Source organism: Pteropus medius, unplaced genomic scaffold, assembly GCF_902729225.1.
Source record: "Pteropus medius unplaced genomic scaffold, Ma_sr-lr_union100, whole genome shotgun sequence".
NCBI classification, from domain to species: domain Eukaryota; kingdom Metazoa; phylum Chordata; class Mammalia; order Chiroptera; family Pteropodidae; genus Pteropus; species Pteropus medius.
In genome coordinates, this window is record NW_024354500.1 from 25745170 (window position 1) to 25755575 (window position 10406).

The 10406-nt window shown below is 35.2% G+C and overlaps 1 pseudogene; it reads left to right on the forward strand.

The window, feature by feature from the left end:
• Positions 1-10078: 10078 nt before the first annotated feature.
• On the forward strand, positions 10079-10197 carry LOC120595302 (uncharacterized; annotated as a pseudogene).
• Positions 10198-10406: the final 209 nt, after the last annotated feature.

Below are 10406 nucleotides of genomic sequence, written 5' to 3' on the forward strand. Positions count from 1 at the left end.
AAGGCAAGGGAAGTAAAAGCAAACAAAATAAATGAATAGGACTATATCAAACTAAAAAGTTTCTGAAACAAAAGAAACCATCAATAAGACAAAGAGGAAACCATCCGAATGGGAGAAGATATTTGCAAACATCTTCGATAAGGGGCTAATATCCAAAGTATACAAACAACTCATACAACATAACGATAAAAAAAAATCCAATTAAAAAATGGGCAGAGGACCCGAACAGACACTTCTCCCAAGAAGACATACAAATGGCCAACAGACATCTGAAAAGATGCTCAACTTCACTAGCTATTAGGGAAATGCAACTCGAAACCAAAATGAGATACTACCTCACACATGTTAGAATGGCTATTATCAACAGGACAATGACAAGTGTTGGAGAGGTTGTGGGGGAAAAGGAACTCACATAATTTCAGGTGGGAATGTAAATCGCTGAAGCCACTATGGAAAACAGTATGGAGATCCCTCAAAAAATTAGGAATAGAATTACCATATGACCCAGCAATCCCTCTTCTGAGTATCTACACAAAAAAAATTTGAAAACACCTATCCGTAAAAATATATGCACCATTATTCACGGTGGCCGAGACATGAAAACAACTGAAGTGCCCTTCGATAGATGATTAGATAAAAAAGATGAAGTACATATACACAATGGAATATTACTCAGCTATATGACATACTGCCATTTGCGACATGGATGGATCTTGAGATTATCATGCTAAGTGAAATAAGTCAGACAGAAAACGCTGGGAACCATATGACTTCACTCATATGTAGGATATAAAACTGAAAGCAACAAACAAACCAAATAAAAAACAAAAACTCATAGACACAGACAACAGTTTAGTTATCAGAGGGTAAAGGGAGTCAAACATGTGGTGACAGAAGGAGATTTGACTTTGGGTGGTGAACATACAATGCAACATACAGATGATGTAATATAGAATTGTACACTTGAAACATTATTTTATTAACCAATAAATTTAATTTTTTAAAAGTAAATAAATAAATAAAACTCCCTCTCTTGATTTGAGGTGAAAGGGTGAGGAAAAAGTTTCTATAAGCCTTTTATACCCTTAGTTAAGGAAGGAATTCAAGAATAACCAGCTGGTTTTCAGCCACGTGCTTTGTAAATCTTGGTCACCTCACTTTGATATGTTGTTTCTATCTTCTTTGTGTTTCAAATGGAACTTTTAATATCTTGTTACACTAGCAAAACCCACTTCGAAATAAGAAACTATTTTCATTCATAATTGTGACCAAAAAAAAAAACCACAAAATACTTAGAATAACTTTGATTAGAAAGGTCCAGGACCACTACGTAGAAAATTATAAAACTTTAATGATGATAAAATGATAAATTCATGGCTAGAAAAAAATACTGTATTCCTGGATGAGAAGAAAAATCCACAAAATACTAATTTTCTCAAAGATAGTTTATAAATAATATAATTCATATAAAATTTCAAAGCTTTTGAACCTAATATGGAATAATATATATAATAGCAAGCCATAACTATCCAGTAAAAGTATTTTTAAAAAAGAAGAGTGAAGGGGAACTTGCCTTGACAGATATAAGAACTCACATTAAACCACTGTCATCATTTACAATGTAGTATGGCATCCTGAATCCTCATATTCCAAAGGCTCCAAGCATCCCCTAACCACTGATATGGTCTCCAGGCGTAAGGTTTATTACATCAAACAATGGCAAGAATTTGTCCTATTATCCTGATTACTCGCTCTACTAGTCATGCTTCTTCTAGCACTTGTATTGATGAACCTAGTCCACACAGCCTAAACCACCACAGTAACCTACACAATATTACTTCTGATCAACGGACTTACTTTACAGAGGAAGAAGTAAGGCAACACTAAGCTCTAGTCTTTTCATGAAACCCATCATCCAGCAGCTGTTGGACTTCTAGCATGGCAGAATAGTCTGTGACGACACCACCCTTTCAGGGTCACAGTACTGTCTTGAAAGATGCCACGCATGCTTTCCAACTAGGATTCATTCACAGTGCTGTACCTTCCACAGATTCAGAAACCAAGAGTTAGAAGGTGGGTCGTCTCTCTCATGGTCACTCCTAAAAACACCCCTCTTCATGACTGGGCTCTTCCTCAGAGGCCTTTGGCATCTGGATGAGAAAAGCTCCCACAAGAGACCCAGCAGTGGTCTCATTGGATTGGAAAACTATAGCAGCCACCTCCCATTTCAGGTTTTTCATGTAACGACACCAACAGGTACAAAAGGAGTTGCAAGTTTTGCCCAGAGTGACGGCTCACAATAGACACAGGAAAGAGATCCACGCATTCCTTCGATAAATATGTACAGAGATCCCACTATGTGCTGGACACTGTTCCAAAAACCTGGGACACAGTAGAAAATGAAAATGACAAAATCCTGCCTTCATAAGCCTTTCATTCCAGTTGGGCTGAGACATTCTAGTAAATTGTTAGAAAATAATGAGTGCTATGGCAAAACAAAACACGTAGAGGAGAAAAAGAGGGAAATGAAAATGCAGGATGGGGGAATCAGGGTGTTTTATAAGATTTTAAGATTTTTTTTTTTTGACAGTGAGATGACACACTCAGACAGATGAAAGAAAGAACTTTCGGTTACAGCTCCAAATGAAAGGAGGTTGCTTTGCTACACAGGACCACACGTGTGGTTTTACCAGAAACAGGGTGCCAGTGAGCCGGAGCTGTGAAGAGCTGGCTGTTTGTGTGAGAGGAGCTCAGGTCGGGTTAGTTAGGTTTCAAGGGCTCGTGGCAGATTGCCTAATTCAGGAAATTGCACATGTCCTAGGGCGTAGCAGCTGTCCCTGTTGTCTGGTACCTGGGCCCAGGTGATTAAGGCCATGTGTAGTGGTCTGGAGCCTGACAGGGGAAGTGTTTGGGGTTATGGGCTTGGCTGTTCAAGAAAGGAACGACTAGGCCTCCAACTAGGACCTAAAAACTGGGTAAAAACAGCATTTTTTTAATGATAGCACACAGAGTAGAGGTGCAGTTACATATGGTGGACAGAGGAGGACAAGGAAGGCCTCCGTGAGAAGGAGAGGTTAAAGCAAACACTAAAGGTTGGAGAATTAGCCGGCAAGTGAAGAAAAGTATTCTGGAAGAACTCAGATAATTCTCTAGGTCAAAAAAAAAAAAAAAAAAAAAAAAAAAAGCCTGTGAATATGGGTGAGAAAAAATAATTACATCTTTTTATCACCTCTAACAGGAATTTAACAATTTCTTAATCATGAATGTCATCAACAAACCACAGTAGTATCAGCAGTACCTGCGGCTGTCACTGAGAGAAATTAGATCCGTTTATAACACATTATAGTTATTATACCCTATATTAAAATATTTTTTGTTCTTCACAATTTGAAATTGCTATAATTATTATACCTATTGCTAGGTCTGATTATATAAGTGCATTATTAAAGAGACATCATTTTACTTTATTACCAAGTTGTTATATTTTATTAACTATATTTCAAAAAAGTTGGTTTATTTTATAATCCTGTGTATTTTAACTTAGTACATTTAGAAACATTATTCTGAGGAGGGTTTCCATCAACTTCACCGGACTGCTAGAGGGACTCATGATGCAGGCTTGTACACACATACACATGCACACGCACGTACACAAAAGGTGAGAAGTCGGCTCTGGGGTGCTGTCTCGCACATCCAGTGTTGAGAGTTAATGGAGGCCCCACAAAGACCCAGGCAGCAGGCCCACGATGGCCAGGGCTCTCAGGAATGAAGGCTTACATCACCATACCAGATATAGAATCTCATCATCAGCGCAGGGCTAGCTGAAAGTAAGGAAAACACGGAAGGAAGAATTTTAATTTGCTTTCCCTACGTGAAAGGAGAGAGCATTCAAGGAGGAAAGTTATACTATCAGAAGTGGCCTTTTGACCAATTCTGGAAATAAGGACTGTAGTCCCAGGGTTTCCTTCATTGCAACGTGTGTCATTCATTTGCCTGTTTGCTCTGAGATCCATGTCTCAAACATAAGTAGACTACATTGTTCCCTGCCATGGAAGGTCCTGCCAGGAGACTGGCAGGTAGGAAGAAGAGAGAAGCCAGGGCATTTCTCTCCCTACCCCTGCTTCTGGTGGCATGTCTGTCAGTAGCTGTACCTACAATTGGTTCCTGGCCTCCCACCCATGGTCCTATGTCCTGATTAGCAGCCTCAGTTATAAATCTGGCTCCCTCCAGGTGGTCTGGCTCTTGGACTTTCTATAACATCATTTCTTCCCTTTGTCCTTTCTGCCTCAGCAGTTAGTGGCAGCTTTTAGCTATTCCGCTGCTGCTAGTCTCTGGGGGCCTTCACTATCCCCTATTTGTCTTTCCTATTTCCTCTTTATAATTATCTTCCTATACCAAGTTCCTTGCTTTGGACTATCTCTTATGGACTATGGTGAGCAGCGAACCACACTAGTGTTAACAGTACCATTGATTTTATCACCAAGAAAAATCTCACATACTTCCATATCACTACAGTAGTCATCTGCATCTGGTCTCTGTAAAGTACTTATATGTAGTAAAGTTGAGACTTGGTCCATAATAAGACAGGATCACAACATAAAATGAGGAGGGACAGCCACTACGCAGAGATCTTGGACTTGGATCTATAATAAAAGAAAAGACTTTGAGAAGATTCTATTTTGGGAAAGAGAGTGACTTTTTAAAATTATATATGGGATTGTTACATTATATTAGAAGGAAGTTCTTATTTTTTGTTTTTGTTTTTATTTAGGTACAATTAACATATAACATTGTCCTAGTTTCAGGTGTACAACAGAAGAATTTCACATTTGTATATATTTTAAAGTGATCAGCACAATAATCTAGTTAACATCCATTACCATACATAATTACAAATTTTTTTCTTGTAATGAGAACTTTTAAGATTTACTCTCCTAGCAACTTTCCAATATGCAATACAGAATTACTAACTACAGTCACATGCTCTACATTACATGCCCATGGTTTCTTTTTTTATAACTGGAAATTTGTAGCTGTTGACCCCCTCCACCCATTTTGTCCACCCCTTTCTCCCACCTCCACCTCTGGCAACAAGTTTTTTGTCTGTGTGTATAAGCTCAGTTTTGTTTTGTTTTGTTTTAAATTCCTCATTTAAGTGAGATCATACATTATTTGTCTTTATTATCTGACTCATTTCACTTATCATAATGCCTTCGAGGTATATAAATGCTGTCACAAAGGGCAAGATTTCTTTCTTTTTACTTGCTGAATAATATTCCATTATATATATATATATATATATACATATATATATATGAATTTATATATATATAAATTTGCTTTATCTATTCATCCATGCATACTTAAATTGTCACCATATCTTGGCTTTTGTAAATAATGCTGCAATAAACATGGGAGTGCATATATCTTTTCCAGTTAGTATTTTTGGGTTTTTTGTTTTTGTTTTTGTTTTTGATAAATAACCAGAAGTAGATTTGCTGGATTATTTGCTTAGTTCTATTTTTAATTTTTGAGGAACCTCCATAATGTTTTCCATAGTGGCTGCCCAAATTTACATTTCTATCAGCAGTGCAGGAGAGTTCCTTTTACTCAACAACCTCGCCAATTCTTGGTATTTCTTGTCTTATTGATAATAGCCATTCTAACAGGTGTGAGGTGATATCTCCTTGTGGTTTTGACTTACATGTGCATGATGATTAGTGATGTTGAGCACCTTTCCATGTACCTGTTGGTTATCTGTATGTCTTCTTTGGAAAAATGTCTAATCAGATTCCTTGATAAACTGATTATTTGATTTTTTTGCTATTGAAATGTATGAGTTCTTTATGCATTTTGAATATTACCCCTTTATCAGATATCTGATTTACAAATATTTCTTCCTATTTGGTAGGTTGCCTTTTCATTTTGTTGATGGTTTTCTTTGCTATATAGAGCATTTTAATTTGATGTAGTCCCACTCATTTATTTTTGCTTCTGTTGTCTTTGCTTTTGGTGTTAAATATTAAAAAAAAAAAAAATCATCCCTAAGACTAATGTCAAGGAGCTTACTGCCTACATTCTCTTCTAGGAGGTAGTTTCAGTCTTACGTTCAAGTCTTTAACTCATTTTGAGTTGCTTTGTGTGTGTGGTGTAAGATAGTGGTCCAGTTTCATTCTCCTGCATGTGACTGCTGAGTTTTCCCAACACCATTTATTTATTGAAGACACAATCCTTTCTCCATTGTATATCCTTTGCTCCTGTGTCATAGAAGGAAGTCTTGATTTGAAAATGCAAATACTAGAAAAAGGATGTAGATTGGCACTGGGCAACCAAAGGTTTATGAGAGATATCTATTGAGTATTGTGTTATGTTTTTGTTTTTGTTTTTGTCTACTCAGCACCTGAACTTGCTTCTTATTTGTGTGCGCATACATGACCTAGGATGGGCCAAATGATATTCTTACCGGGATTTAACTGCTAAGGAAATGATCCGAAGGCAGACTGATATTTAGAAGTTATTTGTAGCTGAGGTGGCCACATGGTTGTTTCCAGTCTTAGGGATGCCAGTAGTTACATCCTGACAACACAATTCGCACAGTATAAACTTAGCTATGTTTGAGATGCCTAGATTCTTTTATTTCTACTTCTTTCCCTGCTAGTTTGCCAGTTTTCTCATTGATTCTATGAGCTGGTCTGCCACCTGCTCAGAAATTCCTTTTCTGTTTAGGATAACTTGAATTGGTTTCTGTTGCCTATAGCCAAGAAATCTAATAAAGTTTTATTCTAAGTATTTCATACTATAGCAAATAAAATATTTTATTTTGTTATATTTCCTAATTGCTGTTTGCCTACTGTATTTCTAAATCTTAATCCCTTCTAGTCATTTTTTGGAGTTTTGTTGTATACCATTATAGCTTGGATTCAGCACCTGCTCACTATTAGTACATGAAGTCTTGGAGCTATTATATATAACAAGATCTTCTCTATTCAAAAATAATACTACAATATGAATTTAAACTTCACAAGTTGTGGCTGATGATTTTTCTTTGTTTTATTAGTAATATGACTTAAATCATCTCTCATGCCATATTTATTAACGTAAAATCTTTTCTTTATTATATACATTTAAAACATCATATGTTGTGGTCCCCAGAAATGAGTTAGTGTTTTGCAGCATGCTGCTGTTTTTTTTTTTCAGCACTTCAACAGCTAAACCACAGATGTCTTAAAACATAGTTTTCCCCTAGTATCTGTAGTAAAAAAAAAAAAAAAAAATCTCTCTTACAGAGTACTTGTTGTTCTTTGATAAATCAGCTTTATTATTTTGGGTCTTTATTAGATTTTTGCTTTTTCTAAACTGTTTCTACACAATACTAAAACCAAAAATGAAAATCGTAGTTGACTATCTGGAGTATATACGTATACATGTAATGTGTGTGTGTGCATGTGTCCCCAAATATTCAAACTCTTAGAAAGCTTTAAAGATATGCTGATTTTTTAACACTATTTTTCATTCATATTCTCTACATATTGGAAAATAATTAAGCTCTTATTAAAACCTATCTGTTGATAAATTTATTGGTATATATTGAGTACTAAGTAAGTGCTTGGTGCTGCAAGGCAATTAATATTTGTTCGCGTTTCTATTAAATATGGAAGAAGGAATATGGAGAAGGAATGTAAATCCTAAAAATTTTTATGAATATATGTTCCAGGACTTGGGGTGCAGCAGGGGAGGAACAGAATAAAATTGTTTGAAATCAGTTTGTGAGGGGCACAAACTTTAGTAATATAAAACATCTACCAAAGTTTTATATTATTTTAATCAGCCAATGTCATGCATACCCCAGCCTTCATTAGAAATAACACAGGCTTTGGAGTTAAATGAGCTTGGATTTAAATCTTGACTCTGTCCTTTCTTAGCTCTGTGACTTCACCTCACTAAGCCTCAGTTTCTTCATCTATAAGATAGGAATATAGGAATAAGAATATTTCATTGGGGTGCTATAAGAAAATTATTCAGCTATTCCACCTAGCAACTGGAACATAGTAGATATTATAATTGCTATTATTTTTATTACTTTAGAGTATATAAAAGTACATTTATAGGTCCACGACTTTAAAAAAATAGATTAAAAACCTAAAACAAAATTTAAACTGAACATGAGTGATAACCTACTGCAACCTTTGTGTTTCTTAATTTTACTGAAAATCCACTGGCATGAAGAAACTTTTGAGTTAGGGCTGCAAAAAGTGTTCCAAACACATTAGTTATGGAATATGCTATATGTGGAATATCTGGGAATTTTATTTTAACACAATAAACTACAAAGTATATTTAATCCAGTATAAATCTGCACAGTTTATGTGATGTGAATGATAAAGATACACAATAACATTCTTAAAGTTCATGCTATAAGCTGTAATGCAGTATTACAATGTGACCTAGATGTTTTGGGGATTTTTACGTCCCTTTTTTTTTTGACATTTCATGCTACTGCAAAGATCCTCCGAGATCTGGTTTAGATTTAAAGCAGTACTTTGAGAAGCCAGAAGATGGCACTAATTTCCAAGAATTATGCATCCAAAAAGAATGTGATACTTCAGATTCTGATCACTTTTCATTTCTTTTGCTGGTGGGAATAATGATGCTCTATATTTTCATCAGTTTTCTTATCTTAATGTAAATTCTGTTTGTTCTTAATTTTTCTCTGACAGACTGAGAAGTGAGAATGGTAGGAATTATGTATCTTCATAGAATGTTTGAATGATTAAGGGTGAGTAAGAATTGGCAATCAACCAATGATATTTATTTCATGTTTTTACCTGTGGCTGAAAGAAATATTACATATTCATTTAAATAGAGAGTTTGATTTTTTTCACATATTGAGTACCATCTTGGTTCAGAAAGAATAGGTAACTGCATAAGCCACCATCACCTATCACTGTTAATAACATCTCCGAAGAGACTTATTTCTATTTCTTTAAATGAAAATCGCATTTATTGGTTATCACCTTTTTTATTTCTAATTGATAATGCTGAACAGTACAGAAGCATACCCCATGAGGAGCTTGTTCAGCAACAGAAATAGAAACAATAATGATCACGTTCATGGTTTTATAACCTAATTGCATTCATGCAGATATCGAGATAAACCTATTGCTATCTTACTAAGAAGTTAAGAACAAAGAGAGAGGAAAGATGTTTACACTCAATCTACAAAAGAATCCTGGAGAGACAAGCAATGGTCTTGTATTTTTGCATATTTATCCATCTGCCTAAGGATATATTCGTTTTCCTGACAATGTTAAATGTATATTTTGAGGTACTGTATGCTGCCGAACACCACGCTTGCAAAACTGGCATACTGGAGTCTTCAAATCAGCAGTTTCCAGGAGAAAAATCCATCTACCATCTGCTTGCTTCATTAAAATACATGATAGAGGAGGAAGAACTGAATTGGATTTTCACTAGCTCAGCGCTCCCTGGTGTCCACTCTGCTGAGGTTATATACAGCAGCCTATATAGAAAACAGAATCCAAGTAAAAATCAACCACAGTTTTTCGTCCTTTGTATTTGTATAAAAATAGAACAATGAGCTTTCTTTGTAAAAAATAGAGTTAGAAAAAATAATTTATCCTGAAAACAATGTATGTTTTCAAGAATTCCTATTTAATGAACATAAGGAAGTTTTTTCAAGTCCATATTGTAAAATTTTAAACAAGATTGTGAGGAATCATACACATATTTTATAATGTAAAAACCAAACATTTCTATCAAAAACTATCAATTGCCCCAAAAAACATATTTAGTATTTTTAGCTTATAATTTACAAGACATTATTATCAAACAAAAAGCAGAAAACAATATTTATAAGATAACACTTATGAAATTTTAGTTATATTGATATAATTTAATTATGAAAAATGACTGATTTGTCAAGTTGGGGGTCTCTGCCTTGATTTTCAGTATCAGTATGTAATGTATTATCCAAATTTTTGCCCACACTAGAAGAATTAAGATTCTAATATCTTTGCAAAAATCTAGAAACATTTCTATTCTTAGAAGCCAATGACTAGTCTATGGCCATGCCACCCTGAACAAGCCCGATCCCTTCTGATCTCGGAAGCTAAGCAGGATCGGGCCTGGTTAGTACTTGGATGGGAGACTACCTAGGAAGACCAGGTTCTGTAAGCTTAAAAAATAAGGGATTGTAAACTTACAAGGTCCTTGTAAACTGTGAGGTCAACCAAGGGTTGCCTCGCCAAAATAATTAATTAACTAATTAATTAATTAAAAGAAGCCAATGATTAGAAAAGTACAAAAATAAAATCAAACAAGCAAAAACGAGCATTGGTAATGGTGTAAAATTCTATTTTTCATTTTCATCTACTAGCTCCAATTTT